Here is a 22,146-nt window from a genome sequence, read left to right as displayed (position 1 = left end):
ACGCGGTGTGGTGTTACAGCTGCAGCCTCTGTTTCCTCAGCAGCTTCGACCACGCAGTGCTAAATTTTGCCTGGTTTTCATTGGAAATAACCTGGAACCCGGTGGTGGCCTATTGGGCTCCTCCACGTCTCCCTCTGCACAGGACAGTAGAGCAATCTCCACCTCCCTACGAAATGGAGGACGTCTAGAGAGTGGCCTCTCTTATGGGGAAACTCAGAAATGTTTGACCTTCAATACCAAAAGCTGAATTGGTTTTAAAGCATGCCTTCAAGCTGCATCTATCCCAGTACGGACAGCAACATAGGCCCACAGGCTCTTACAATCCAAAGCCAGCCGTGGAAACCGCAGGCAGATGGTGTGGGGGCTCTAAGCAGCCATCTGGAAGGAGGTAACACGCACCATGTGGTACCGGAAGCCCTCAGTGCTAAGCTTGTATGGATGCTGATGTTAATTTGAGATTCTCCTCTCTTCTGAAGCATCAAGGCAGTCAACATACCCGGTCTCCCCCCTGGCCGTGAACTCGGCCCTTCTCTTGGGTTGGTAAATCTCTGCTCGCTCAGGTGTTGGTTCACTGCACGCTTCTAAGCCCATGATGTGTCTGGGTTGTGTGGAGCTGGGGATCCTGCAGTCAGGCCTCGGCCCTTGGGGACTGACGTGTGCTGATTTGGGGCTTCCTGTCTCACATGGTCATGTGCAAATCCACGCTCCGTAGGAGCCCGCTGAGCCGTGTGTTCAGGGTTTCTGAGGCTTTTGACAAGGAGGTGGGACCCCCTCACTCTGCCCTCCGGGTCCTCCTGTCTTCCTCTTAGCTTAGCACGTCTGTGGACAGGCTGGTGGGTGTGCAGCCTGGTCCCCAGGGGTCCCACGTCTGAGTCAGAAGCCTGGCATGTGATGAGGTGACTCTCATCATTGTCTTACTTTGACTCTCAGTTGAAGAAAATCGCAGTCCCGACCCAGCCCCGAAGCCATCGCTGTCACCTGTTGAGGACCCAGGCTGCGGGGTTCTCATAGAAGCCCATTGCCATGTACTCTGGGTGGCCTTGGGATCAGAAAAGAGCCAAGTTAAATACCCTTCGGATCAGGCTCCTGGTCACAGCACAGGATTTGAAAATCGGCGTGCCTGCAGAAGGAATCCTGTTCTAAGGCTGTTGGATTTCATTTTAATATTTTAAAATATCTGCCTCTCCTGGCCTGCTTAAATGACTTCTCTTCCATTAGGATTTTCTCATAAACCCAAAGAAACCCACAACCACTGCACGCATGTGGCCCCACAAGTAAAAGAACCCCCCTGGAGCTCTCTCCTGGCCTTTCTCCGGAAAGGAGGCAGATCTCCAGCCTCCCACATCCCGCTTGGTTCTCATGTGTCTCCAGACACCCCAGGGAGGCAGGAAGGATGAGGAGCAACGGTCCAGATTTGGCCGATGAGAAGATAGCAGGGCACAAATGCAGGTGCGAGGCCATGCTGTCCCCGGGCTCCCGTGGGGATATTTTGCTCTGGGCACAGCCCAGCACCTCCCTGCGACCTCATTTGGACACAGCTCTGCCAAGCTCTCCTGCTTTCTCTCCCTGGCAACTAATGGATCACCCGTAGCCTACCTGTCTGCTGGTATCCCGTGCCCTACCGCTCGAAAGCGCCAGAGCTCTACCTATTCCCAGGTATTGCCCGGCATCCTCCTTTCCACCCAACCAAGGGAGCCCTTTGGGAAATGGCACTGCAGCCATTTCCCTCAATAGCCCAGATGCCCCTGTCCTGCCAACCCCGGGAGGCAGGAGCCACCTTCTCCCCGAGGCTCACCGAGCATAGGGAGCCCCTTATATATATTCGATATAGGTTATGTATAACACGCACACATACATGATCCATTAGAATACACGTCATAAAATACGAGCAACGTTCATTTTCGATGTCACCTTTTGGACTAAGCTCTTGACTCTGGTGAACCAGGGATCTGCCTTCGCGTCTCTGCTTTTCTGGTGCCTGGTCTAATACCGAGCACACAGTAGGTGCTCAGTCAACACGGAAATGCCTACGCCGTGCGCAGACTGTTCCGGGTAGGGGCTCTGCACATCTGCCTTGTCTTTTGTTGTTCTAAGGTTGCTTAAGGGCCTGGGGATGGTTTAGTTCCAAGAAAAGCCCTTCTTCCCTGAAGAGTGTGTGGTGGCTGCCATCTGCGGCCGTAGGGCTTCTTGGTTGCAGTGTGGTCGTGATGATGTGCTGGGTGTGGAGGGTGAGTCTCCACGCAAACCTCAGGCCTCCCCAGGCTGGCCGTCCATCACCCGCCTGTCCTGGACATCAGCAGGGGAGGGCCCTGGGAGAGGGAGCTAGCAGTGCTTTTGGAGCCCGTTGGTCTTTCCACTGAAGGCTTCATGACACGGCTGGCTCATGGATGTCAAAGGGAAAGTAGAAGATGTTCATGCTTAGAATGAGCGCAAGCTGTTCCGCTGTGGAGCCCAGGTCCCCAGCATTTATTTTCTTGATGGTGTTTTAAGTGCTTTGCAAATATTAATTGATTGGACCCTCGAAACAGCCTCATGGGTTGGCACTGTTACTATAAGTAGTTGTGACACATGAGAAAACTGTGACACAGAGAATTTGAGGCATTTGTCAAAGGCTTATAAATGGCGAAGGTGGGTTGAAATGCATGTGGTCCAGCATCTTTCTGGATTTTGCTGCTTTAAAGAACTGTTTGTGAACCGTGGAGGGTTTCACCCGCTCTAACCCCTGGCTTCCACATTGCTGGATTAGGAGGCACATCGGTCACTGGTTCCGGAAGTCACCCTTGTCTGGTGGGGATGATCTGCACCTGAAGTAGGGATTGGGGGATCATGCAGGAGGGTCCAGGGGACCTAGGGGGGCTGGGCTTGGCCTTGCGGCCATTTCCCTCTGTCCCAGTCTAGAAACCAGCCCAGCAAGGTGGGAGCCGCCTTCTCCCCCGCCTTGCTATACAGCTATTAAGTAAGGATTTGTCAATCAATAAATCAAGGCACCTGAAAAATGAACCAGGGAACCACACTGGCTTTTCCCCCCTTTTCTTGATTAAAACAAACAACATTGTGAAATGTCAACCTGTCAGTCGTTTGGAAAGTTTGCCGCATGGAAAGGCGATTACCCAAATGACTTTTTAAAAGTATGAGAATTTGTCTGGCTGAACGTTTTTTAATTAATGCTGTGAGTTAACGTTAATAACTACTCATAGCGCAGGGAGCCGGCCTGGGGTGGGTTTAGGAAACATTTGGTATCTCTGGCACAGGCAGATGTTGACCTGGCTGGCAACAGGACCTTGGGCAGCTTTTGCAAACCTAAGGGACCATAGGATTCTGTTGAGCGTGAGGATCAGAGGGGACAGGCTATTTGCAGGGAGGGTGTGGAGCATCTTAAGAGCTTCTTATTAGCATAAGCGTCGCCGCTGCCCTGGTGGTCTCTGGGGCTTAAGGTCTCCCAGTTTTCCACACCTCATCTGGTGAATGATCCTCTCGGGATGCTTTGGGATAAAGAACTGCTGCTTGGGGTCACACCATCTAAACTTACCTCCCCAATTTTCTGTGATCTCATTTTTCCCTAAAATATCATTGGAAAAGTGTTTTTGAGTTGAGCATTTTATTTTCCATTTAAACATGGTGAAACCCAGACACGGGGCTCAGGCTTGGCACGAGGGTGGTGGACCTGGGCCTGGGACACCTTCTGTGGTTCGGCCGTCAGCTGGCTGGGAGTGGCAAGCAACCACAGTGACATCACAGGCTGGGTCAGGGGATGCCCAGCCTCTGTTTGGACACTGTCTTCCGTGGGCATCCCTGGGGGCAAAGATGCGGTTTGATGGGCTTGTAAACTTCCAGGTTTGTCTGTTGTTTTTTTTAAAGCCCGGTGAGTTGGGCTGTGCTTTCAAGTTCAAGTTAGAGTCTACTCAAGGAAGACTAAGGAGAGAGTGAAAAGTCGGACCCCGACCCCTGCTTGCAGCTCCAGGTGGGGGCAGGCGAGGGACGATGTCAGGGATGCAGAGTCAGAGGCCCCTGTGAGCAGCAAGTCCAGCTCTTCAGCTGAGCGACCTTGAGAAAGCTTGGCTATCATGGACGGCGGCTGTGCACCGCGAAGGGCGGTACTGAGAGACTGTCAGTCAACTGCTCGGCTCTTTCCCGTGGTTTGTGCTCTGAGCCGGGCTCCAGAAATTCAAACACAGGAGGTCCCTTGCTCGCTCTAGAGCCATTTCTGGTCTCCTTGGAAAGGACAGGTGACCTATCTCTGCATCGTCCTAGGCTCAGTGCCAACCAGGGGGCACATGCACTAAATGCTGTGGCCCAAGCGAGGTCTGGGAAGTCAGGTGGCCTCTTGTGGGACAGGGTGTGGCCTGGGCTTAGCCCGGAAGCGTTAGAGAGAGGCAGAGAAGAGAAAGTATTGCAGGTTTGGGGAGCAACCAGCTGGGGTCTGGGGAGGAGAGATTGGATACCTGCAGGGGAGTCCTATAAACAGGGCTGGAGAGAGGAGAGGGCTCAGAGTGAGGATGGCCTCTGATTGCAGGCAGAAGGCAGTAGGGAGCCATCGAGGACTGTTGAGCAGAGCTTGGCAGAGCTGACTGTTCTTTTAGCTGAGAATGACATGAAATGGCTAGAACAGGCAGGTCTCAAGTCCAGGAGCCTAAGTGAGGGGTGGTCACCTTGACCTCGAGTCAGAGGACCTTGGAGCAGATGCTAAGCCAACTACTTACTAGCCTGGTGACCTTGAACAGATTTTAATTTTCTTTTTTTTTTTTTTCTTTTTTCTCATAGGTTTTATATTTTATTTACAGATGGCAAAAATTAACAAAATGCCTAAGTAAAGTTTGTGGGTGAAGCATATTGAGGATACAGAGAGGGGAATAAAATGAAACAATGATAGGAAGAATTTGGATTATATGATTTATTTGAAACAGATAATTTTCATTTTTGCACATTTTTAAAGACAGATTTTGATTTTCTCCGTGCCTCAATTACCGTATCTTTCACATGTGGATGCTAACACTCCTTCATTTGTTCAACCACAAAAGGGGTGAACTCTAACTCACCTTCTGAGTGCTGGATCCTACAGTGGAGAAAAGAGACAAGCTGTTTGCACTCAAGGACCTAACCGTCTCGGGGCGGAGACACAAACAAAGATGAAATAAACAAATATAATTTCAGGTGAGGTGAAGAACACAGCAGGTTGTTCTGCTTGGGTGGCCTGGGTGACTGGGTTGTCCGGGAGGTCCTCACTGAAGAAGTATTGAGTGGAGACTTTGCACATTACCCAGGGTGTTTCAGGCCAAGGAAAACAGTTAGTGCAAAGGCCCCAAGGCACCGGAGAGCTGGGAGTTTCCAGTAGGGGAACAGAATAATGAACCAGGTGAGAAGGGATATAAGATGAGGAAGGGTTGTCGGGGAATTCAGGGATGTGGTAAGCCCTCGGTAAACGACATTGTTATTGCAGGAACATCCTGGTCCTGAGGTTAACAAGGATCTGAGCTGTTATTGTGGTCAGGGGACTATGAGAAGATGGACCATGAGCAGCATTAGCAAAAGTGACCGGGCGTGGGATACACTCAGTTTATAAGGGGGTGACGAGGGGGCAGCTGACACACGGCAGCTCGGGAACAAGGTCCAGAGCAGGAATGTGAGCATCTTCCAGGGAGAGGGGACTGGACAGGCCTCATCCCGCCTCTGGTCCCATTTTGTGCTGGACTAACAAGGGGAGCTGAGAGGGAGGAGAAGGGGGATCTTCTGCACCTGGGGCGTCTGAATGAGGTCTCCTCATCCCTGTCCCCCACATGGCCTTGGAAGTGGGCTCTGCCCGCAGAAGGGTCCTGCGGATCCTGGTTCTCAGGTCAATCTCCTCTTTCAGTGTCCGTGGGGACAGCAGGCCCCTTTCTCTCCCAGCCCCTGCAGGCCATGTCAGGGGCAGGGGTCTTGCCCTCTGCTTCTGGGCTAGGCTGCCTAGCAGGTGTGGTGAAGGGTGTGGGGCCATGGGTCCTGAACCGAAGTGCGAGCGACACCGGAGCCCTGTCTGTAATGGCGAAGGTATCTGGAAAGTTCTACCCTGTGGCTTGCTGCCCGTCAGCTGGTGAGGACTCTCAGTCACAATCACAGTCCAAACCAATATCCACTTACCTCTCTGTGGAAGCTGCCCCCTTCTGTCCCTGCAATTTTAACTGCCTCTGAGATGACTCTGGAGCACTTGCTGTCTGGCTGGGCCATCTCCCCCAGGGTCATGCCTGGTTCCATGGGTAGCCTTGCCAGATGGCACCTCGAGCCCCCAACTCTGAATCCAATTCACTCTCTGTCCCTGGCTTCTGATGTGGCAAAGTCTTGCATCTTACATTTTTACTGTTTTTTTTTCAAATTACATTTTTATTTTATTTCTAGTTCAAACTAATAAGTGCCCATTTATTATTATTATTTTTTAAATACCGTGGCTTATCTTCACAAAACAATGCACGTTCACTTTAGACGTGCAGAAATAAGGAAACAAGTCACGTGTAAGCTTAGTACCCAGAGAGGACTACCATTAGCTTTTTGTTTTCTTTCTTGTTTTAATAACTTAAAAAATTCTGTAATATTTTTTTCTCTTTGCATTTATTTTTATTTGTGAAATTGTATAATTTTTTATGGTAATAGAAACAGATAGCATTTACTGATTTACTTCCTCTGGGCCCAGGAATTCTGCAAAGCTGTTGAATGCACCTTTTAATTTGGTATTGACATAGAAACAGTCACGGTCCTCTTTTACATCCTGAAATAGAAACCCCAGCTTTGATGGCAGAGTTCTTAGAAGGGGCAAGAAGTGGTCACCGCTGCCCTCCCCATTTTTCAATTGAGAAAAAGGACACTCGACTCCCTGCCCCTGGAACACCTAGGTGGGTGCCTGTATTTGAAGCCATCTCAGTGTGTTGAGGATTTTTTCCCAGTGCCTACAGTACTTTTCCTGGCTCTCTGGTGTTCTCAGGTCTGTCTTCCGGGCTTTCTGCTCATGCCGACGGCAGATCTCTCTTCAGAATGAAGCTCGGATCGCTGGATTCCTGCTCAGGGTATTTTTCTGTGCTGCGTCCTCCTCCAGCTAAGACTCCACCGTCTGGGAGGACGGGAGTGGTGTTTATCTGCTTCCAGAAAGTACACACTTGTCTCAACCATTTTGGAACTGAAGCCTGAGATTTGGCTAGAACTCCACAAGATTGCAATCCGGCTGACAGTATGTGTGTGGGTTCCTCTTCACACGCCCAAGCGGGTCGCCCAGTATCCTTATGCAGGAGGCAACAGGAGCATTTTCACCACTTTAAGATAGAGGCAGTTATTTAAAACTATTTGCTTTTCCAATAAGACATTTGTCCTAGGAAAAACTATTTGCACATGGGGACACACACCCACACACACAATACCCATACATGTGTTAGGTTGCCCACATACAGTGAGCCCTGCTCTGAAGTGGGGAAGGTTGGTTCTCATGCCGTGTTTGAAAGCCAAATGCTGTAGTCACCCCCACCCCCATCCTCCCACCCCCACCCCACCCAACACACATGCACTGGCCTGGAATAGCACACTGGTTCCTTCAGCCAGGTCGCTCTGATAGAGAGGCACATTTGAATAACTTGATGGGTCGATCCTGCAGTATCCCGCAGTTTAGAGAAAGTTCTCTGGGCCTCTGCACACATCATAATCCGATTTCCCTGACGGATCTACATTTTCTGTAGCCTAGTGCAGTGTGAATGCTAAACACCTCTCTGTGGACTAGGGTCTTTTCAGAGCTGATTTAGGAGTATGGGTGGGAGATTAGGAACCCCCAGAAAAGTATCCCCCAACCCCTGAAAAAAAAGGGGGGGGGGGTTGGCGGCTGCTCTGTGTTTGTTTGTGTTAGATGAAGGATAACTCTGCCTGTTGTCAGCCTGCCTGGGCACTGTGGGAACCATTCTTCAGTGATCTGCCCGTTTATCAAGCTAGGAAGCTGGGTGCTACCTCCCCATAATGACCCTCTCCTTTAGAAACTCTGGCTCCTGGGAGGGGATGGGGGCCAACAGGAAGAGGGGTGTGTTCGAGGAAGGTGGGGATGTTCTCTAAGTAAGCACTCAGAGTCGGGCCAGAGGAATTAGGGAGCAGATTGCCCCCTGAACGCCTAGCCCTGGTAGGGTGGGAGAAAGCCTTTCTACTCTCCCTCCAAGGGAAAATAAAAGAGATGAACGAACCCTAATCCTGACCTGGGGGCGAATCCCAATAAAGATCCCGGTTAATTTTTCCTGCCGATCCAACCCTCGAACTCATTGTGAGAATTAGACAGTTGGGTGGCACTAATTTGCCGGATCAGATTGTATAATTATCTTTTATAGGCCTGGGTGTGATGCAGGCCCGGTGTTTATGCTGCAGGGGGCTGAGAGCCTGTGTTTGGACCTGGGAGTCGCTGCTCCTCCTGCCAGCCGGCGCTTCTCACGAGCAGGCGGGGGCGGAGGCCTCTGGGGCACACACAGCCTGGCCAGAAACAGGGCCAGGGCGCCGGGGCCTCAGATGAACCTGCCGGAGGTGGCAGGAGAACCTTGGACACAGCCCAGAGTGAAAGGGAGGAACCCAAGGGAGGCCGTCGGGGGCGGGTCCCCCAACTGGAGTGGGGGTCTTCTGGAAAGTTCTGCGGCGGCAACAGAGGAGTCATTCAACAAGGGGCCTCAGTAAAGTCTGGCAAGTGTGGAGATTGTAAAAAAGCTGGTAGATTCAGGTCCAAGTTACGACGCCCATGGCCTTTGGCATTTCTGTCCTCACAGGTCCCTTCTTCCCTTATTTGATGACCGCGATGATACCAGGATAAAAAGTAGCCAGGCTGGATCCCTCACGATCTAGGCGTTAGACGTCCACTCGGTTGTTCTGCTTTTAAAAGACATGAGACCATTTTCGTGAGTCCTGGAAAGTATCTTTAGCCAGTGGGTATGTTGGCCTTGGGCAGCTTCTAGAATGCTCCTTGAAAATAGAGACAAATCTTCTGGGAGCTTTGTGGCCTATTTTGTCATGAGAAAGGTAGTCACTCCCCTCTGATTGGGACCCATTTCTAAGGTCCAAGAATTTCCCCATTCTGGCCAAAGACACGGCTCTAAAAAAGGTCTCTGGCTGTCGAAGCCATCCCTCGCCGCCCTGCTCTTGCACACGGGGGTCTCTGATCCAGTGTGGCTTACTGAGATAATGGTGCTTTTTGGAAAAGGCATTTTGTGGGACTGACCATTCTCCGGGCTGGTGTCTTCTCGTGTCCTCACTTGGGGGGGGGGCTTTTATTTCTGGGTTCCTCCATCAAAGGTGTGCAGGAGGAGCAGGGTGGGCCCTTCTGTCTTAGTTAGAGGTGACTTTTGAGGTGGTGGTTGGGCCAGAAACCGCCAGATGGTGCTCAGGCATGGGGGTGTCCTGAAGGAAGGGCCTGGTGGGGTGTGAGGTGCAGGAGGAGGGAGGGGCTGGCTTCCTGCAGGGGCCTGGCTTTGGGCGGGTGTGGCAGGCTGCTGTTGGCCTGCTTAGGAAGGCATGCTGTCCACTCCCTGTCCTGCTGTCATGGGCAGTGACGACAGTCAGGGCAGGGTTACATGCTGGGTAGGTGGGTGTGCAGCCATGGCTGAGGCCAGCCAGGGCGTCAGGGTAGAGAGTTGGGATCCGTAGGCAGCCAGGCTCCCTGGGAGGCCAGGGTCTCCATGCCAACGCTAAAGGCCAAGGGGAAGGAGACCCCACAGGTTCTAAGGACTGAGCCGAAACAAACAATCTGTTCAATGCAGAGATCCGTAGAGGAGCGTTTTGGGGCCAGGGCTTGGAGTGCCTGGAGTCAGAGTACAGAAAGGGTGGGGGCTGCTGTCTCCTGGGATGTGAGCAATGTCCCTGCCCCATCTGGCATCCCCCAGGTCCCCTGGGCACATCTCCAGGCCTCCTGGAGGAGGAGGACTGTGTCCACCCCAAGGGGAAGGCTCTGGCTGGAGAGAGATGTGGGGTTGGCTGCCCTGAGTTCCCCAGGGGCAATGAAGATGCAACAGGGGGCAACCCTAGGCCCTGGCTACCCACCGCCTGTTCTCAGCCCCACCACCCCCTGAATCCACAATTCAGCAGCATCCCGTTCCACTGGGCTGCTGGCAAGTGCTAGAAAGCTCCACAGAGAGCAAGCCAATTCCACCATGCTCTCCTAGTCCTGCTTTATGCAAAGTTACCCCCCTACCTGCCCAACCCACCCTCAGCTTATCAGGTGGAAAGCATGCTCCAACCTCCCTGGAGCTAAAGCCCAGCTGACTGGAAGTGGCTTTGGCATTTCCCCCGCAGGGGAAATCCAAATTTCAACAGCCGGCCTGTGGATCCCAGCATTGCACAGCCCACCAGGGCTAAAGTGGTCCAGTGGCTCTGCCCTGTGGTCAAGAGACTCTTGCACTCAAGGCCAGTCCTGAAATAAATTCATGGACGTGGGAGCCGCAGGCAGGCCCAGCAAACCTGTCGCAGGCAGGCCCTCCCCCTCCCCCATCTGGACCCCTGGTGAGCAAGGGCCGATGGGTTGGCCGTGGAGAACCGCCCAGCCCTGTCCTCAGGAACTCAGAGCGCTGAGTGATGGTGTGTGATGTGTATTCGGCAGAGAACCCAAGCACCACCCAAACAATCCTTTCTCTTGTGCGTGAAGGTGACGAGTTTTCTGTTTCAAATCTGATAGTCTTCTTTTCCCCTTTCTCTTTCTTCTCTGTGTTTTTATTTGCCAACCCAAGGGTCTAGAGTGATTCCTTTGAGCTTAATGATGGGGACGCTTAGAATAGGGCTATTATCTTTAAACACCTTTTGAAATACTACTCTCTCGGTGTCTGAGTTAGATTGAACAGGGGCCGGATTTAAAGATGAAGTCTCTATTTTAACAGCAGCAACAGATGCGGTCCTGCTGATACCGGTGAGGGTTTGTCCAGGAATTCTGTGGTTGCTGTAAGAGCCTCACTCTCTAGAAGCCCACAAAGGACTGCTTAATCAATAATAGTATCACTAATATTTATGGAATGCCCTATTTATGAACCATAGGGGCCAGATGTGGAGCTAGATGCTCCTACGGTGTTAGACCATTTAATGGATTCAAGCATGCAGTACGATCGGCACGAACAAAAACAGTGTCATAGGAGTCTTTGCATAAAAGGCCCAATAAAGATAGACCCCAGTGTTTCTCCCTAGCTGTTTTGTAGTCAAGGTCTATTGTAAATTCAAGCTTGTTCTAACTTGACAAAAGTTACTGTCCAATATGATATCCATTTACTTTGAGTTTATTCTATGTCTGATTTATTACCTTAACAAAAAACATAGCCAGGTGCAGTGGCGCAGGCCAGTAATCCCAGAGGCTTGGGAGGCTGAGGCAGGAGGATCAAGTGTTCAAAGCCAGCCTCAGCCACTTAGTAGGCCCTAAGCAACTCTGCGAGACCCAGTCTCAAAAAAAAAAAAAAAAAAAATTCTGAAAAAGGGCTGGGGATGTGGCTCAGTGGTTCAATGCCCACTGGGTTCAGTCCCTGGTACCAAAATAAATAAATGAATAAATAAATACACATATTGCTTTGAAAATATTCATTGGCCTGCCATGTCCACAATTGGCATCAGACATGAATTTCTCCCTTTTCTTCTGAATTCATGTGGCTTTATTCTGTGATGAAGAATAAGCCACTGAACTCCCTGGCGGGAGCTGTGTGGCCTTCAGTAGCACCCGCTACACGTATTAAGCCTGCAGATGAGTTCCATTATTTTTCCTGTCATAACCCTCCTCTTATTTTTCTAGGTGAAATCAGAGGTTCCCTGCTGACTTGATGAGAGCTTTGCCCCAAGAAAGAAGGCCAAGGACAGAGGTGAGTTGCTAGCGGCTGCCGCACAGCTGCATCCCTGTGGCTCTTGTTGCTTTGGGGGTTTTTGCTTCTTTGCACAAACCCTTGCAAGGGCATCCCTGTAAGGCCCTGTGTGCCAGCACAAAGCCCAGTTGGCAGGCAGGAGCCTCAAAGTTAGCCATCAGGGAGGGCCCAGAGACCTAGATTTGTTAAGAATCAACAGCGCTGTTAATTCAGGGCAGGTTACATTCTCATGGCTGTACATGGCTTAACTCAGTTGTGTGTCGCACAGCTCTAGCAGGTAGGTCACATTATTGCCCAACCCACAGGCAAGGAAACGGAGGTACAGTCTCTTGTCTGAGATTGCACCGATAATTTGCGAGGGAGCCAGGGTTCAAAGCCAGGTCCATGCCATTGCTGTGGTATACTGCTGCTTATAGGGACAGCGGATGGTCTCATCTGCCTGACAGGTCATCCAGCAGCTCCTGCCCCATGCACTTTCCATGTGGAGTTCACCACAGAGCACAGAGGTCTTGCAGCATGCAGGAAGAACCCTCGGGCAGGTGATGCAAAGCCTGTGGGTCTAGGAGATCGAGGAGCAGGTGGATTGCACCTGCTGGCCTTCAGAGCACAAGAGACTGTCCACAGGATTAAACAGGATCTTAGAGCCTTCTAGAGGGCAGCTGGCTGAAGTCTGGTCCTAATAATGCAGGATGCGGAGTGAGCAGCTGCTCCCTGCAGCTAAGGGTGAACTGGTCTATAGCTGCCTAGACCTTTCTTTCGGAGGCAGGTGCAGTTCTGACTGGAGGTCTTCTTAGGTGTTGGCACTGGCGTCGAAGCTCAGAATGTGGGCACGTTTGATTGGAGGCAAAAGGTGGTCTCTGTTTCTCCTACTGAGCCTGGGAAAGGAAGTGCTGTGAATGCCAATCAGGGGTTTGGAGCAAAGTGGGTACGTAGCCGATTTGTCCCCACTGGTCTAGCATAGGGTGAGGAGCATGGACCCTGACTTCTCCATCTTCCTCGCTTTGTGACCAGGCCTGGTGACCTTCCCTTCTCTGGACTCTGGCTTCCCCATCTGTAAAACAGAGATAGCAAAGAGAGTCCCTTCTGTGTTGTGAAATGAAATGAGAGACAGTGCAGTTAGTGACCAGCCCAGTGCCTGGGACATTCTACGCATTCCAAAAATGTCAGCGCTTTCTGTTTTGCTTTCTATCTTGGTGGTTCCGGAGATGATCTTAGATAAATTTCTCTTCTTTCTTTCTTTCTTTTTTTGGATAAATCTCTAAGCCTCAGTTTCCTCCTCTATATCACAGTGATGCTCATTCCCTATCCTTAGGGGAATCCTGATGCCGCGTGAAATAACACACACGTGTGGGTCATCGCAGATGCCCTGTCTATTAGTTCCTGTCCTCACTTATTGCCATCTTAGTCCACACAGACCAGTGGCAAGGAAGGCTGCCAGTGGGTCCCCTCCACTACCACACCAAGTCCTGATGGTTTCTAGCAGTGTCCCATGCAGCCCTCCTCCCTCCCCGTCTGCTCTCGGCTTTTGTGGACAGCTGGGGTGCCCACCAGGGCTCCAACCTTGGACTTGCAGACTTTCCTCCCTCCAATGAACCCTCTTTACACACCTTCCCTAAGCCTCGTTCTTCAGCCCAGCATTCGACATATCACTGTCTCATTTTAAGAAACCTGTCATGGCCCTCCAGCCACCATCCGTCCTTACTCCCTCTGCTCGAATCCCACCCCAGGACCAGACACCTTCTGAGCAACAGCACCTTCCGCCTCCGCCAGCCCTCAGCCTTCCTCCCCAGAGGACCCCAACCCGGTGCCGGTTCATTCCAAGATGCAGCCCCTTCCTCCCACCCATTCCTTCATCACCTAAGGGATATTCCTCAGGGGCCTGCGGCTGCTGGGATGCTCCAGGCAGAGGGCTGAGCAAAGTGGACCCCAGCCTGCTTTATGGAACCCGCCTTCTGGTAGAGCAGGAGAGATGGCAGCCAGGAGAAAACGGTCCCTCGGTAAAGGCTCTAGCGCACAGGAAGGTGATGGGGTAGCAGCACACAGTGGGGGAGAAGCAGGAGAGAAGCTCAGTATGTGGGGGTGGCGAGCAAGGGGCAGCACGGGGTGGAGACGGGACTTGGAGGAAGTCCGGGAGGAAGTGCCGAGGAAGCCCAGCAGGAGTGGGACTGGGAAGTGTGGGAGGGGCGCAGGGAGGGGCCTGGAGCCCAGGCTCTTCTTCCAGGAAGTCAGGGAGAAGGAGCATCTTGACCCAGTGGGCTGTGTGGGACTTTCTGTTCACAGGCCCCTTTGCAGGGGCGGCTGTAGGAGCCCAGACGACAGGTGGGGAGGGCAGGGGGTCCAGACAGGAGGGGCACTGGGCATGCCCATTGCTCTCTCGTCCCATCCCATGCACGTGGAAGCCGAATGACGGTGACGGTGGAGATGAGCTGAAAAGCCACAACCACATCTCGGCCTGATCCTCGGTGGCCACGACTGTGTGTTTGGGAGAGCCTCCTGCACCGTGCCTGGGGCTTGCTGTGAGGGTCCTTCTCCTCCTACTCCTACACCCGCAGAGCCACCTGGGGTCACAAGGGTGTGTTGCAGGCCCAGCAGCAAAGAATGAGAATGAAAGGGACAGCAAAAGGCCACAGGAAAACAGAGAGAGAGAGAGAGAGAACCCACCTCCCTTGCCAGTTATGTTGGGGTGGTGAGGGGGGCTGGGTGGGCTCAGGGGAGTCATGACAGTGACATCATCCCATGTGGTCCCTCAGAGCTCTTGTCCTTACTGGCTTGCCCCCCTTGGGACTTCCTCTCTGCTTCCTTCTCCAGGAGCACAGATGGAGGGTGGCCGAGATAAGTGGCCTTGCCAAGGTTCCTCTTGTGTCTCGACCAACCTGCATCCACAGTCACCAAGGAGGGCCAGGCTGCGTGCGGGTGCCCCAGAGCTCGCATCTGATCCCCTGTGTTCTTAGAATGTGTCCAGGAAGACTGTGTCCAGGAAGACCCAGTCCTGGAGGTTGCTAGCAAAGGTCTTGTGATTGTGTGTGACCTGAAAACTGAGCCCATAAGGGATTGAAAGTCTGGTGTCCTTCCTTGGGGACTTCTCTGTTGCTCCTGCACATGACAGAAGAGTCAACTGAGGGCCTGCTGTATGTGCACTTTGTTAGAAAAACTTAAAGAAAGGGGCAGTGGGAGCCAGAGAGTCTTTACTTGGGTGTGTCTGCCTAGGTTGAGAGTGTCTGGGGACACTTTCCCACCCTGCGGCTCGCACTTCTGCCAGACCCGTGGCCCAGGAAGATGGGGCAAGATGGTATCCTGATGTCCGGTTCCCAGTCCCCGGAGCAAGAGTTGTAAACAGCAGTGTGACGGTGTTGCTCCTATGCACAGATTTTGCATATTTCCTTTCAAAGATGGGTCACACTCACTACCTTGGAGCCCAGCGGGCTCCTGAGTGACATCAGCAGGAGGAAGACGTATTTTTTACTGATGAAAAATCTGACGTCCAGGGAGGAGTTACGCTTTCCTCGGCGCCATCCATCATGTGGCGTGTGGCGGGGAGGGCAGGGAGCCGCGGCCCAGAGGATGGCTTCTGCCCTGACGGTAACTGAGAGTGAAAAGTCTGGGCTCCATTGGGAAAGAAGCGAGTCCCAGTTCTGAGTGTCTGCAGCAGCGGGGATGATCTCACCCGGGGACCAGAGCCATCCAGAGGACGCCAGACGGAACTTCCCCTCGGGGTCCAACTGTGAGTCACCCTGGTTGGTGGCCCTGCAGCAGAGGGCACATCCCCAGGCCTCCCACTTCACCCTGGGACATCATGGTCACTGGTCAAGGCCTAATGACTCACAGGGTCCCTTGAGCCAGAGCCGGGTGGAGTCTCTGTCCCCGGCATGTGGACCCTCGCTGCTGCCGTAGCTTGGCAAGCCCCTGCCTGAGATGCTTTGTGCAAGACGTGCACCAGGGGAAGTCAGGCCGTGCACACACCTCAAGCTGCACGTTGGAAAGTCCGGGGGGCTCGCAGATTTCCGAGCCCCAGGGGCGAGTTTGGCTGACACCTGAGAGACAGGAGAAGTAACCAGAGCTCAGAGAAAGTGGGGTTCACCCCAAAGGCCAGCGCCTGGCAGGGTGTCCGATTTCCCAACACACCCAGAGCGCAGCCTCTGCTGACATCTCTCCTGCTCGGTTTTCATCTTCCGAGGAAAGAAACAGTGTCATCTTCTCTCAACCTGTCAGTCTCACATCTGCCTGGGAGCCCTTGGCGGTGAGACACCCGGTGCTGTCCAACCTGATGTCACCTGGGTTGAATGTCTGTGTTAGAAACCAGGCAGCAGGAGGGACTTTCTGAGGATTGGAGGAAAACATTTAAAAAATAAAAAAAAAAACCCAGTAAATCCCCAAACTATTTTAGGGAGGTCATTTTTTTTTTAACTTTTGCTTTTTATTTTCATATTTTTGGTTTCTCTCTCTTTTCAATTAAAAAAAAAGGGGGGGGGGTCAGAGAGACCACATATGGGAGCAGAAAAAGAATCACCCCCCAAATGCACCTGTGTTTGTCCTCTCAGATGGCCTGGACCTGGTGTCTGTTCAGCCTAGGAGTTCTGAGAAGTTCACACAAAGGCCTTACAAGCCCATGACCCAGGGCCTCGGCCTCAATGGTCACCTGACAGTTAGGAAGCATGTTCACTCCTGGGCCTCAGATTACCTGTCTTCAGCCTCTGTCCTTCCTAGGAGTGACAAAGGTGACTTATTTACATTGCAGTCTTGTCCTTTGGCTAATCAGTTCTGGAACTTTCTATTTCTAGTCTCATTTCTAAACACAGAAATGAGGTAGGGGCCGCAGGAGATCAAGGATGAGCGTAGAGGTCACAGGTGAGGCAGACCTAGCCAGCCTTGGGCATGAGTGGCCACCTCCGGGCCTTGTTTTGCATAGACAGCTCATCTGACTCCTTTGGGACGGTGAGTCAACTGTCCCAACTGAGGGAGAGCAGGGAGGAGGGGTGCAGAGCCCTGGTCATTCACAGAGATGGTGTTTGGCCAGCTCCATGAGCCCAGCTGGCCTGGGAGCAAGGTAGTCCCAAGGTATGGGCATGCATATTAGTTGGCCAAGGTGTGGGAGCTTGTGTGGAGGGCTGGCCTCTGGGTGACTCAGTCTGCTAGCAAACTATAAAAGGGAAATGAGTCACTTCCAACCCTGAACAAGAACTCCTAAGGCTAGGCCGCCAGCACCTGTCTGGGACGTGGTTAGTTATTAACGCTGCCAGCAGAGTGCCATGGGAACCGGGCGCTGGCCTAGGTGGCCGAGACAGCCTGGGCTCTGGGCTCTCCTCTTCCCCTGGCCCCTCTCTGCCTGACTCCAAATGCAGAAGAGCTCCTAGATGTACGGTGTCACCCAGGTTTCCCCTTAAGGATGTAGATTTCTCAGAGATGGAGAAAAGGACAAAGAAATGGGGCGGTGGGGGGGGGGGGAACCACAGCTAACGTTGTGTCCTGTTCAAAGACTGGGTCCAAGGAGCCAGCCTGAGTCGGGCACTCCAGGAGTCACCTGCAGGTGCCAACCCCAGCGTCCTGCTTCCTGCGGCTCAGTTGGATCTGGTGTGGGCCTCGTCAAAAGGAACGGACCCCGCCACCTCCCGTGGAGGCCCTGACTGGGTATCATTAACTCATGCCCCACTGACCTCTGGCCCTAGGCAGGGGTAGTGTTTATCTTGTTCCATTCTGCTCCAAAGTCACCTAGCCACCTCCGGAGGTGCTCGAGATGGCTAAGGGAGGCCGAGGGCCCCTCTGTGAGCACCTCTCCAGGGCAGGTGGACAGGGCTGTCACTCAGGTGGAGCTGGGAGCTCGCATGAGCTTCATCCTTTCTTTCTCATGCCTGGAAAAGTACAGGACAGGCAGCTTCTCCCAGATCCCAAAAGACATGCTTGGCTGCTCTCAGGCAGGCCCAGCCTGGGCATGAGTCCTGTGCGCTGCTGTCAGGGCCATGCCCTCTGCCTCCAGACTGGGCAGGGGCAGGAAGGCTCTCCAGAGTCCAGAAAGGAAGCCCTGGGCCCAGAGGGAAGAGATGTGCCCTGATATTTGCCAGGCAGCACAGAGGGTACGGAGCTGCCATTTGCCTGCCTGGGCTGCAGGAGGAGGAGTATGGGGCCAGGAATTGGGACATGAGCTCCCTGGGTGGCCATGAGCAAGCCGTGGGACCTCTCCGCTCTGCTCCAGCAGAGCTTCTCCATCTGCAAAGTGGGAATAATAACAACACCTGTCCTGCTAACTCGGGCTTGTGTGAGGCCAGCTGAGATCACCCAGCGTGTGACAAGACTTGGGAGTGGCTAAGGGCCACCCAGGTCGGGGTTGCAGCACCAGGGTGCTTATGGTGATTAGCAGCAAAGCAAGGCCTGAGGTCTGGGCTCCCTGGAGGGTGGCTTTACAGGCACCCACCTGTGGCTTAAGAGCCTCCCTTAGCTGATAAATCACCCACCTGGTGGGTGTGCTTCGTCTGGGTACCTGAGGAGCAGACAGCCTGCCCTTGGCTGCTGCTAAGGAGGCTAGGCAGGTGCATAAATAGATCCCAGGGCTCTGTCTCTTAGGTTTTCCTGAGGGACCCTCCAGCTACCCAGGTGGAGACTCTGGCTACGAAGCTGAGTTCCCTTCTGGGTCCAGTCTGCATAATTTTTTGAATGCTGATTTAAATGCTGACAGAGGCAGAGAGGAGTGTCAGCTTTTGTCCCGTAGTTCAGAGTACCAAGGAGGTGCTCTGCAGAGACTCATCAAGTGGTCTCTAATTCTTAGCAATTCCCTTTATTGTGGATTACTTTGCTTCGTAGAAGTCCATGCATTCATTGAAAGGAGGGATGTCAAGATTTGAGGGAGTGTCCCCTATGGGACCCACCTCTTGAGTGCCCAGCGCTGTGCGAAGTAGTTTGGGTACAGTCCTTGTTCTCATAAAGGCAAATTGGTTTGGGCCAATTATTTGCATCCAGACACATGATCTCCTCTAAGTCTTTCCAGATAAGTACTTTCTGCTTGAACACTTCGTGATGGAGAATCTTCTGTCTCCTGAGGCCACCCACTCTAAACATTGGTGATTCCAATTGAATGAGAGGGACAGAGAGGGAGGGCGGAGGAGAGAGAGAGAGAGAGAGAGAGAGAGCGAGCACGAACTAATAGCGAGCTGTGGGCCACCTGCAATGGTTGAATAGTGTTCCCCCCAAATTCATGTCCAGGTAGGACTTCAGTGTGTCATCTTACTTGGGCAAACGATTTTTGCAGATCTTATTAGTGAAGGATATCCAAACAAGATCATCCTGGACTTAGGGGAGACCCTAAACCCAATGACCAGTCCTGAGAAGAGAAGAGAGAGACACACAGAGAAGGAGGAGTATGAGCCCAGGTTGGAGAATGAATTTGCCGGCCGGGGAATGAATTTGTTATAACAGCCTTGACATATGGAAGCCCTGACGCTACTTGACCTCTCAGCTCTAAATTCCCCCAGTTCTTGCTTCTCTAACCGCAGAAAGGGAGCCAACCATCCTTAACTCGTATCACTCTACAAACAAACTGGAAAAGTCCAGTGTCAGGATGGCCATCTGCCTACCATTAGGCGATTAATAAATCAAGAGAAATATTGAGGAACCACCCATCCTTAGTTACACGTATTTTTGTGGTGGTTTAGTATTTCATTGTGAAACTGTGGCGTCGTTATTTTTGAACAGTTTCTTTGGGTGTTTCTGATGTATTTTTCTTTTGCTGTGAGATAACCTCCTGAAGACAATCCTTGTGGGAAGAACTTTACTCCTACCGTATTAGTTTCCCTGTAGCTGCTGTAACAAATCACCACAAACGTGGCAGTTTCCTGCGACACAAAGTTCTCTTACAGAACTGGAGGCAAGAACTTTGGAACATGACTCTGGGCTGAAATCAAGTTGTCAGCAGGGCCGGCTTCTCTTGGAGGCTGTGGGGAGTGTCATTCCCAGCCTCCAGGGTCTGCCCACATTCCTTGGCTTATAGTCACATCACTGTAACCTCTGCTATTGTGATTTCTTTGCTTTTTCTCCTCTCTCTAGTCAAATCTCCTTCCATAGTGCTCTTTTAAGAAGCTTGTGTTTGCATTTAAGGCTCACCTTAATAATCCAGCACAATCTCCTCATCTCAAAAATTGTTAACTTAATCCCCTTTACCATGGAAGGCAACATTCGAAGCTTGAAAGGATCAGAACTTGTGTCTTTTTCTTCTCTCTCTCTCTCTCTTTTGTTGTTGTTGCAGGGGTAGTAGGGAGATGGGAGGAATGTGTGTTATTCAGTTTATCACCAAATTTGTGACTGTGTCCTCACAATAAATTCCTCTAAGTGGACACAGGGGGTGAAGGGCAGTACCTCTGTGGTTTGGGAGGATGCACATTGAGCTGAACCTCTTTTTTTGCTGTCCCTTTAAGAGCTTTCTTAGGTCTCCTGGGAGTGAGATGGCCTGGGGGAGGGGAGCTGCAGATTGAAATCCCCATTACAGGAATCATTTCAAGTTCGCCTCTAGGAAGCTCAGGGGCTAATGAGATAATTCCTATTAGGAGAGGGAGGAAATGAAGGTGGCCTGACTTCCTTTCTGTCTCTAATTTATATGATTCACTGAAACCTCCCCCCCACCCCCAGCCTTCAGCTGCCCCTTTGAATTCTGGTTCACTGTCCACCCCCTTCCCCAGCCCGGCTTTGGTTTCCAGCAAGTCCCAGCCTGCCGGGCAACCTGGGAAGGTCGCTCTGTTCCCCCGCAGCTGTGCCCGAGGATCTCTTCCCAGCTTCTGTCCTCCCCAGAGCCTCGCCCAGCTCCCCACCCACCCCTGCTGCCCGGGCTGGGGACTGAGGCCTAAAGGAGCAAGAAGAGAGGAGAGCTGTCAGCAGAGCAGGGACAGTTCCAGGGGACCCCCCCAGGCCAGAGCAACCAAGATTGTGTTTCCCTGCTTCGGCCCCCTCCCTGGCCTTGGAGGGGAGGGGACAGCAGGGTCCTCTTCCTGTTTTGCTCAGCTGCCTACACTTTTGGTCAAAGTTCTCTGCAAACATGAAAACCCAGTTTGGGTCTTTAATTGGAAAAGTGTGAAGTGACCCAGACACGAGGGTTTTTGAAGTTCAGATCAAATCCTGGGAACACATCTGGGGAGAGAGAGAGAGACAGAGAGAGAGAGCCTGTCCCACGGGGGAACCTGATCTCCTTGGGTGTGTCACATCAGCTGTCACTCTTTACCTTTATCTGACGTCCTCCCCCTCCCACCTGCTGGGGACAAGGCTAGCCCGCCCGGCCCCCTGCCCAAGGGGGGTTCCCAGCACCAGGGGGAAGCGTGGCCCTCTCTTCCCCTGGCTCACTTCCTTTCCTCCTTTTGCTCCCAGAGGAAGCCATATGGTGGAGTCTTCCGAGTCAGGGCCAAGGGCCAGCGCAGCTCTCACCCTGGGGACAGTCCAGCAGCCCTGATGTGCCGTGTGGGTGGCCTGCTCTGTGAACTTGCAGCCTGACCTCGCAGGCCTCAGAGAGGCCAGCTGCAGCCTTGGGTAACAGCCTGGGCCCCCTGTGATGGGCCAGCGCTGACCCCAGCTCCCCTTGTCCCCTTGGCACGGAAGTCACAGGCTGGCCAGGCCACATGGCACTGGAGCCCTGCAGACCAGAGCCCTCAGGACGCCATTGCCCATTGAGGTGGCTGAACTTGGCCGTGAAGGGGGCAGTGTCACTAATGAGAGCGGGCACAGGCAACGGTCACTACCCAGGGGTTCGAGGAAGACGGGGACCGGAGTTACGAGGACCAAGACACATGGGAGTGACGTGGGAGCCCTGTGTTTCAGCTGCAGTTCAGATTGGCCTCAGCTGTGGTCAGTGGCAGAGCCGCTGATCCACGTGAGGGCTAAGCCCTCACCCCACTCACGTCTCCGGCCTCAGACACCGTCCCTGCTCGTGGCCCGTGTTCTCTGGAATCCAGGCGTCCTCGTGGCACCCTGGAACAGGAGCTAAGGGCTGATTCAGGGGCTGAGAATGATTGTATCAATTTAAAAAGTTCAAAAAGAAAAAAAAGCAATGGAAGCTCTCTGGACCTCGTGATCGAGGCTAGAAAAACGGCGTGGAGGGGCTGTCCGTCTTTCCTGCCTTGGGCGTGTTCCTTCTGTGCTTTTTAATAGAGGTGGTGCTTTGCTTTTGGAAGTAGAGGAATGAGGACAGGTGCTACCTACTCAGTCCTCGTCACTAGGCGTTACCGTCCTCCCTGCTCTGTGCATGAATCTAGAGAGAACAGAGGTAACGTGCCCAGGATCCTGCAGCTTTTAAGAGAGTGATTCAGGACCTGAACCCTGATGGGATGGCAGGTGACGAAGCTCGGTGGTCTCCAAGGAGACAAGCCACCCACAG

General features: G+C 52.6%; 1 long non-coding RNA gene across 2 annotated transcripts in view; it reads left to right on the top strand.

Moving 5' to 3' along the window:
- Positions 1-22,146, top strand: part of LOC139702467 (uncharacterized) — a 143,253-nt gene that overhangs the window by 108,269 nt on the left and 12,838 nt on the right. For both annotated transcript variants that reach the window (XR_011705106.1, XR_011705107.1), the window contains exon 2: positions 11,738-11,804. This is a non-coding gene — a long non-coding RNA (uncharacterized lncRNA). The remainder of the gene's footprint in view (positions 1-11,737; positions 11,805-22,146) is intronic.

The sequence above is a fragment of the Marmota flaviventris genome, chromosome 17 (genome assembly GCF_047511675.1).
Source record: "Marmota flaviventris isolate mMarFla1 chromosome 17, mMarFla1.hap1, whole genome shotgun sequence".
Classification (NCBI taxonomy): Eukaryota; Metazoa; Chordata; class Mammalia; order Rodentia; family Sciuridae; genus Marmota; species Marmota flaviventris.
The sequence above is the reverse complement of the archived record's forward strand: the minus strand, read 5'-3'. Positions and strand labels throughout refer to the sequence as shown.